Raw genomic sequence first — 9,629 nt, 5'->3', positions numbered from 1 at the left:
GAACTTAACAAGGTCAAGACCAAAATATTGAAGGAATGGTCGAGAGTAGGTAAGTCGTTATTTTATAATCCTTAATGACATAGTAGTATTTTAATTCTCTCAGCAAGCGAAGACATTTTTTTAAGAAGAGTACAGATGGTGTGATAGCCGATGCATTATTGAAGCTCAATCAGTTAAGGTAACATATTTGGCAGCGTAAATACTTAAACCACATGTCAACGAAGGATTATTAATGGAGTTTAATAATATTTATTATACTTTTAATTTATTTGATTAATTCCATTGTCTGTATCCTTGTGTGTAGGGTGACGGTGCATCCAATATGGAGGAATGATACTTTCTCTTTAGATATGCAATCTTTTATGACAATATTTGATTGTACGCAATACACTAATGGGGATTGCATAAATGTTTATTGGACTATTCTTGCTAATGAAGCCAAAATCTCTAACTCACCGTACCACCCATCCTCATATTTTGTGGGGTTGGATTTCGAGTATGTCCCTTATCTCATTGTAAATTGTTTATAATATATATTCGATGCAGTCAACTCATTAGCTATCTTGTTTGCATAGGACTTATTTGGAATGATGCACGTGGATGCATTGAAACAAAATGCAAACACTGATGAGGACAAGACTATTAGATATATTTTCTGTCCTCTAAATAACCAAGATGATCATTGACATCTAATGGTCATGGACCTGGAGGAAGGTCAAATAATTCATTATAACTCTCTTGGCATCACAAAAAATTACACTGCTTTTTTTCATCAAACTGTAAGTATCAAATTTCTTATATCAAATAATTATTGGTTATGTATTAATTACTATTGTTTGTTATTTGTAGGTGTTGTTTTTTAAGGAGTTAAACTGGTCATACTATCACAAATGACATAAAGGATTAGCACCTTTCTCCGGGAGAGAATATAAAATGATTCAAGTTAATGGCCCCACACAAAGCAAATCATAAGTATTTGTGTCTGTTCCATCATATTTGGATTGTGTTTATTTTATGATGGATTGTGCTTTTGTTTTGTAGGTTGGATTGTGCTTTTTTTATGATGCACTATGCAGAGAGTTTGATGTTTCAAAGATCTGCAGACTTTATATAAGCTGATATGAGAGCTTATAGATTTAGACTTGGACATAAAATCATGTTTGACAAAAACTTTAAACTGTAGATACTTAATTATAATAGACTATTCTTGTAATGATTTACTGATTGTGTAAATTAAAATTATGGTGAATCAAATTATTTTATTTTATTTTATTTTTTGATAAGGGAGAGATAGAATCAGGTTTTTTGATACGAGATACGAAACCATATTAGGCCCACGTTGGCCCTGATATGCTCTCACATATTTTATTTTACTGATTGTGGATGATTTAATTTTTTTTCAACACTTTTTACCACACATATGGAGCTTTAAATCATGATTTGATAGCACCGTTGGAGTTCTTGCAATTCCAGATTCCCACTCGAACTGAAATGGGTCAAATCAGAGGTGCCTAGGTCCATCAGTGAGTTTTGATAAAAACCACTGATGACCCTCCCCTACTTGGATTTACTTGAAATAAAGTTCCCTGTGAAGGTTTGGGTGGGGAGATGGTATATATGGTGTCAAAACAAATTTATACACCCTGGAAACTAAGTTATGGCTTCGTGCCAGTTGGCACGGAACAGTGCATTAGTACTCTTATACTATCTGAATGTATTCTAGTTACTAAAAAATTGTAATTTCTATCTGATTTTTGATTTCCTCAAATTCTCGTTCAATTAGAAGGTTTCAGAGGGGAGGAGCTATAAATTTAAAACAACACCTTGTAAGTTTGGAGAACCAACAACCACCATTTTATTTTTACGTCAAATATGTGGTAGAGAGTAAAGGTATGATACGATACAATTAGCTGTATCTCACTCCCCATGCTGTAGACTTAAACCCGATGGTAGCACCTTCAAATTTTATTTTATTTTATTTTTTTATAAGGAGCATGGTAGCACATGTTGAGTTTATAGAAGGGGGAGATATAATCAAGTTTTAAGAAATGATACCATACCAGATCCACGTTGGGCTTGATATGCTCTCATATCTGGCCCAATAGTGGATGATTTTTTTTCAACACTTGCTACCACACATATATAGCTTTAAATCATGATATGCTAGCACCGTTGGAGTTCTTGCAATTCCATATTCCCACTCGAACTTAAATGGGTCAAATCAGAGGTGTCTAGGTCCATCAGTGGATTATGAGCAAAACCCACTGATAACCCTCCCCTACTTGGATTTACTTGAAATAAAGTTCCCTGTGAAGGTCTGGGTGGGGAGATGGTATATATGGTGTCAAACGAATTTATACACCCTGGAAACTAAGTTATGGCTCCGTGCCAGTGGGCACAGAACCCACTGATGGCCATGCTATAGACTTAAACCCTATGGTAGCATCTTTAAATTGTAACACCCCAAATTTCCTCAATTAGAGTCCCAAAAGTAATTTAAAAATATTTAAAAATACTATAGAAATATTCTAGAGATTTTTAGAAATTTTTAGAGTATTTTTATGTAATTTTTGGAGGTCGTTTGGTATTTTTACTAAACGAAGGAAGTTTCGAAAAAAAAATGTCCAAGCCGAGGTTTGAACCGGAAACCTCGGGTTTAAGCAGAAGTTCATTTAACCAACAGACCAGCCGCGAGTTTCTCAGTAAAACCTGAACCCAATAGTATTTAAGTCGTAAGAGAACCCAAAGTTAGATTTAGTTATAAAGGATTAGGTTTTCTTTCTCCCGAAACCTATTCCCTTCCTCTTCTTTTCTCTCACGCGGTGTCCACGACTCCTTCTCGGGCGAAATCGCAGTCGCCGCCAGGACTCCTTCCTCCAGTGGCCGGTGAAGGTTTCCTTCCCGCGGATCTTCACCAATTGAGACCACCTCGGCAGGAGGGCCCGTAGGCACGAGGAAGCGGCCGGGGAAACTCAAGCTTCGCCGCAAACCCTAGATCTATCTCTTCTTCGGTTGTAAGCCCAAGAACACGAAGGTAAGTCGCTACTCACCTGCGGTAAGAGTTGTTTGAGTTCGGTTTGGTGTTTTCTTGTGTCTTCCTTGTGTTTTTCTTGGGTATGTCGTGAAGAGGAATGGTTTTAAGGAGAAATCTGCCGTGAGCTTCCTTGTTTTGGATGATTGCTGCTGTGAAGTTGCTTGTGAAGCTTGCTGCCATGTTTTCTACTATGAATTGTCATTTTAGATAATTGCTGTCCATTTGTTTTCTGTGGGCAGACAGTGAGCACGAAGAAGTGCATAACTAGTACGTAGTTTCTTTGTGGACACTACAATGGATAGCTATATGAGCAACTTTTCTTTATGCTATGCTTAGTTGGGAAGAATTAGATTGTGTAGATCCATTGGGTGCATGTTTTAGCACATCACGTGTTAACTTTTGTGATAACAGCAGTAATTTTCCTTATGCTCGGCTTGGTAAGGATTAATTTAGAATGGGTAAGTGTATCAAGTGTATGCTATTGGTTTCATGGATTAGGGCTATGAGCAGTATGCCGTTAGAGACAATTTAGATCTCTTCTACTCTATAAATGTGTAAGCTTTGCTTAGGTTTTACATGGGTATCAAACTTAGATTTCCTTGTTATCTTAATTAGCATCCCAGTTTTGTTAGCATTTACTGCATCCTTTCCCTACGTTTTGCTTGATTGGAATTAATGTAGAAGATACAGATTCTTGCCCATTAAGTTCAAGATTAGTATATCCTGTATCAATTTTTGGCAGCAGCGGAACCTTGTCCATGTGCTTTGCTTTGTTGGAAGTAAATTAGAATGGGTAGATCTATTAAGTATAGAATTTTATTTCATTAAGTACATACTTCTTTGATTATGCAGTAGGTGTGAATCACATAGAAGTTTAATCCATGTAACAGTGCAGTTTTTTATCACATAGAAGTTTAATCCAACATTCCAGATTTTTCATTTCTATTATTGAGCACGTGCAGTTTTTATATGTCATAAGTTGAGCATGGCCAGTTTTCTTTACTACTAGATATACATGAGCAGTTTCTTTAGTTTTCATTTGTTATTTTAACAAACATGAGTAGCCAAGTATTTTAGTGAAATGTTAATAAGCATTTTAGTGTAGTTTTGTATGAGATATTTCTTTATTAGAGGTGTTAACAAGTATAAGAAAGATAAAGAGAAGAAAGAAAAAGGCCAAGGCCTTAAGTAGATCTCAAAGTCAAGACTTTAGGGATTTTGGCACACAAGGTGCTAAAGAAAATACCGAGGCATTATATAGAAATATTAAAAGATAACAAGTATTTTACTTTTATCAGTGGCACTGTGCTGGACTCTCAGTTGCCCTTGGGTTGGGCTCCCATAGTCATCCCTAGGTTTAGATAACCTAGTAGTAACGGCACGGCCGACGACCCGAGGGTCGCCAAATGGGCCGCCAAATGGGTCGGGTCGTTACAAAAGTAAAAGCACAGTTGCCGGGCCCAAGAGAAGTTGATTATTATTTTGAAGTATTATAAGTATACGTTTTTGAACAAGTAAAACAAGTTTTACATAAGTATAAAAGCATTAAAGAAGAAGTTTTTAAACAAGTGATAAAATTAAGTTTAGAACAAATGAAATAAGTTTCATATAGTTCTAAAAATTAGTAAGTTTAGTTCTTTATTCTACCATGTTTATCTAGTGGATGAGTAGTTTTCATGTTTACCTATTAGATGAGTAGCATGATTAGCTATTAGAATTACATGAGTAGATTCCTTAGCTTTTCTTTGCTATTAGCTTGACATGAGCAGTTATGTTTATGTTTTATTTCTTTTTAGAGCATATAGTTTCTAGTTCTTTTCGTATACATGCACATTCATGATTTTGTGAGTTAGATAGCGCTTACTAAGCAAATTTTGCTTATAGATTGCACTTCCTCTTACTGCAGATACAAGAAAGGAAAAGATATAGAAAGGAAGGCGACAAGGAGGTGTTCGAAGGATGTGTGATGCCAGGAATATGGAAGCCTTGGGACTAGGAAAGAAGTTTTAATTTTAGTTTCCGCATTTTAGTTATTGTAAACATTTGAGTTGTATTTTAAGTTCATGTCATTTGAGATTATTCTGTTTAGATTGCATGTAGGATGAGTTTAGTTTAGTAAGTAGATATTTGTGTGTTTGATACTTATTTAACTGCGTGGTTGATTGATATGTGTTCCAGCTGCTTGTGGCTGAGTATATATTGCATGTATTGTTGAATATGGTCACCGGTACAGGGGAGACTCTGTCAAAATTTTTCGGTTGGGTTTCCATGTGATTTTTAATCATACCGATTAAGTAGAGTTAGTAGTTAAGTAACTGTCATCCTTATAGAGCAGTAGTAGTAAGAAGGGTGGTTGTTACAGTTGGTATCAGAGCAGTTCTCATTCTCCAGCATCACACATCAGCACCATCCTTGCCGTCTTCAAGTAAGAAAGTATTTAAGTTTTTCTTTTTATGCTTTCTTTATTATTTGCAATATAGAGTAATTGCTTATATGTGCTTTAGTAAGATAGAAGTTTTGTTTCTCTTATATTTATATACATAAGTATGTTTAGAAAGAATAGAGAAGATATCAAGCCTTCGAAGGACCACTAATGGGTACGATGCGATATGAATAATAGGGGACCGAGAAGTTAAGAGATTAAGGAACAAAAAGTACCATTAGTGAAAGTCATTTAGAACCAGAAGCAAGAGGAAGTTACTTAGGAGCGTGAGGACAGTATGAGATAGAGATATCCAGAATTATTTTAAGTTCGAGGGCGAACTTTTTATATGGTAGGGAGAATTGTAACACCCCAAATTTCCTCAATTAGAGTCCTAAAAGTAATTTAAAAATATTTAAAAATGCTATAGAAATATTCTAGAGATTTTTAGAAATTTTTAGAGTATTTTTATGTAATTTTTGGAGGTCGTTTGGTATTTTTACTAAACGAAGGAAGTTTCAACAAAAAAATGTCCAAGCCGAGGTTTGAACCGGAAACCTCGGGTTTAAGCAAAATTTCGTTTAACCAACAGACCAGCCGCGAGTTTCTCAGTAAAACCTGAACCCAATAGTATTTAAGTCGTAAGAGAACCCAAAGTTAGATTTAGTTATAAAGGATTAGGTTTTCTTTCTCCCGAAACCTATTCCCTTCCTCTTCTTTTCTCTCACGCGGCGTCCATGACTCCTTCTCGGGCGAAATCGCAGCCGCCGCCAGGACTCCTTCCTCCGGTGGCCGGCGAAGGTTTCCTTCCGGCGGATCTTCACCAATTGAGACCACCTCGGCAGGAGGGCCCGTAGGCACGAGGAAGCGGCCGGGGAAACTCAAGCTTCGCCGCAAACCCTAGATCTCTCTCTTCTTCGGTTGTAAGCCCAAGAACACAAAGGTAAGTCGCTACTCACCTGCGGTAAGAGTTGTTTGAGTTCGGTTTGGTGTTTTCTTGTGTCTTCCTTGTGTTTTTTTTTGGGTATGTCGTGAAGAGGAATGGTTTTAAGAAGAAATCTGCCGTGAGCTTCCTTGTTTTGGATGATTGCTGCTGTGAAGTTGCTTGTGAAGCTTGCTGCCATGTTTTCTACTGTGAATTGTCATTTTAGATAATTGCTGTCCATTTGTTTTCTGTGGGCAGACAGTGAGCACGAAGAAGTGCATAACTAGTACATAGTTTCTTTGTGGACACTACAATGGATAGCTATATGAGCAACTTTTCTTTATGCTATGCTTAGTTGGGAAGAATTAGATTGTGTAGATCCATTGGGTGCATGTTTTAGCACATCACGTGTTAACTTTTGTGATAACAGCAGCAATTTTCCTTATGCTCGGCTTGGTAAGGATTAATTTAGAATGGGTAAGTGTATCAAGTGTATGCTATTGGTTTAATGGATTAGGGCTATGAGCAGTATGCTGTTAGAGACAATTTAGATCTCTTCTACTCTATAAAAGTGTAAGCTTTGCTTAGGTTTTACATGGGTATCAAACTTAGATTTCCTTGTTATCTTAATTAGCATCCCAGTTTTGTTAGCATTTACTGCATCCTTTCCCTACGTTTTGCTTGATTGGAATTAATGTAGAAGATACAGATTCTTGCCCATTAAGTTCAAGATTAGTATATCCTGTATCAATTTTTGGCAGCAGCGGTACCTTGTCCATGTGCTTTGCTTTGTTGGAAGTAAATTAGAATGGGTAGATCTATTAAGTACAGAATTTTATTTCATTAAGTATATACTTCTTTGATTATGCAGTAGGTTTGAATCACATAGAAGTTTAATCCATGTAACAGTGCAGTTTTTTATCACATAGAAGTTTAATCCAACATTCTAGATTTTTCATTTCTATTATTGAGCACGTGCAGTTTTTATATGTCATAAGTTGAGCATGGCCAGTTTTCTTTACTACTAGATATACATGAGCAGTTTCTTTAGTTTTCATTTGTTATTTTAACAAACATGAGCAACCATGTATTTTAGTGAAATGTTAATAAGCATTTTAGTGCAGTTTTGTATGAGATATTTCTTTATTAGAGGTGTTAACAAGTATAAGAAAGATAAAGAGAAGAAAGAAAAAGGCCAAGACCTTAAGTAGATCTCAAAGTCAAGACTTTAGGGATTTTGGCACACAAGGTGCTAAAGAAAATGCCGAGGCATTATATAGAAATATTAAAAGATAACAAGTATTTTACTTTTATCAGTGGCACTGTGCTGGACTCTCAGTTGTCCTTGGGTTGGGCTCCCATAGTCGTCCCTAGGTTTTGATAACCTAGTAGTAACGACACAGCCGACGGTCGACGGTCGACGACCCGAGGGTCGCCAAATAGGCCGCCAAATGGGCCGCCAAATGGGTCGGGTCGTTACAAAAGTAAAAGCACAGTTGCCGGGCCCAAGAGAAGTTGATTATTATTTTGAAGTATTATAAGTATAAGTTTTTGAACAAGTAAAACGAGTTTTACATAAGTATAAAAGTATTAAAGAAGAAGTTTTTAAACAAGTGATAAAATTAAGTTTAGAACAAATGAAATAAGTTTCATATAGTTCTAAAAATCAATAAGTTTAGTTCTTTATTCTACCATGTTTATCTAGTGGATGAGTAGTTTTCATGTTTACCTATTAGATGAGTAGCATGATTAGCTATTAGAATTACATGAGTAGATTCCTTAGCTTTTCTTTGCTATTAGCTTGACATGAGCAGTTATGTTTATGCTTTATTTCTTTTTAGAGAATATAGTTTCTAGTTCTTTTCGTATACATGCACATTCATGATTTTGTGAGTTAGATAGCGCTTACTAAGCAAATTTTACTTATAGATTGCACTTCCTCTTACTGCAGATACAGGAAAGGAAAAGATATAGAAAGGAAGGCGACAAGGAGGTGTCCAAGGATGTGTGATGCTAGGACTATGGAAGCCTTGGGACTAAGAAAGAAGTTTTAATTTTAGTTTCCGCATTTTAGTTATTGTAAACATTTGAGTTGTATTTTAAGTTCATGTCTTTTGAGATTATTCTGTTTAGATTGCATGTAGGATGAGTTCAGTTTAGTAAGTAGATATTTGTGTATTTGATACTTATTTAACTGCGTGGTTGATTGATATGTGTTCCAGCCGCTTGTGGCTAAGTATATATTGCATGTATTGTTGAATATGGTCACCGGTACAGGTGAGACTCTGTCGAAATTTTTCAGTAGGGTTTCCATGTGATTTTTAATCATACCGGTTAAGTAGAGTTAATAGTTAAGTAACGGTCATCCTTAGAGAGTAGTAGTAGTAAGAAGGGTGGTTGTTACATAAATTTTATTTTATTTTATTTTTTTTTATAAGGAGCATGGATGCACGTGTTGAGTTTATAGAAGGGGGAGATAGAATCAAGTCTTAAGAAATGTTACCATACCAGACCCACGTTGGGCCTGATATGCTCTCATATCAAGCCCACGGTGGGCCTGAAATGCTCTCATATTAGGTCCAACGGTGGCTAATTTTATTTTCAACACTTGCTACCATACATATATAGCTTTAAATCATGATTTTCTAGCATCGTTGGAGTCCTTGCAATTCCATAAATCCCACTCGAACTAAAATGGGTCAAATCAGAGGTGTCTAGGTCCATTAGTGGGTTTTGAGCAAACCCCACTGATGATCCTCCCCTACTTGGATTTACCTGAAATAAAGTTCTCTATGAAGGTCTAGGTGGGGAGATGGTATATATGGTGTCAAAACGAATTTAAACACCCTGGAAACTAAGTTATGGCTTCGCGCCAGTTGGCACAGAACCCGTTGATGACCATGCTGTAGACTTAAACCCTATGGTAGCACATTCAAATTTTATTTTATTTTATTTTTTTATAAGAAGTAAGGTAGCACATGTTGAGTTTATAGAAAGGAGAGATATAATCAAGTTTTAAGAAACGATACCATACCAGACCCACGTTGGGCCTGATATGCGCTCATATCAGGCCCACAGTGGGCCTAATATGCTCTTATATTAGGCCCAATGGTCACTGATTTTTTTTTTCAACACTTGCTACCACACATATATTGCTTTAAATCATGATTTTCTGCACCGTTGGAGTCCTTGCAATTTCATATTCCCACTTGAACTGAAATGGGTTAAATCAGAAGTGTCTAGGTCCA

The sequence above is a fragment of the Zingiber officinale genome, chromosome 5A (assembly GCF_018446385.1).
Source record: "Zingiber officinale cultivar Zhangliang chromosome 5A, Zo_v1.1, whole genome shotgun sequence".
NCBI classification, from domain to species: domain Eukaryota; kingdom Viridiplantae; phylum Streptophyta; class Magnoliopsida; order Zingiberales; family Zingiberaceae; genus Zingiber; species Zingiber officinale.
Note: the sequence above shows the minus strand (reverse complement) of the source record.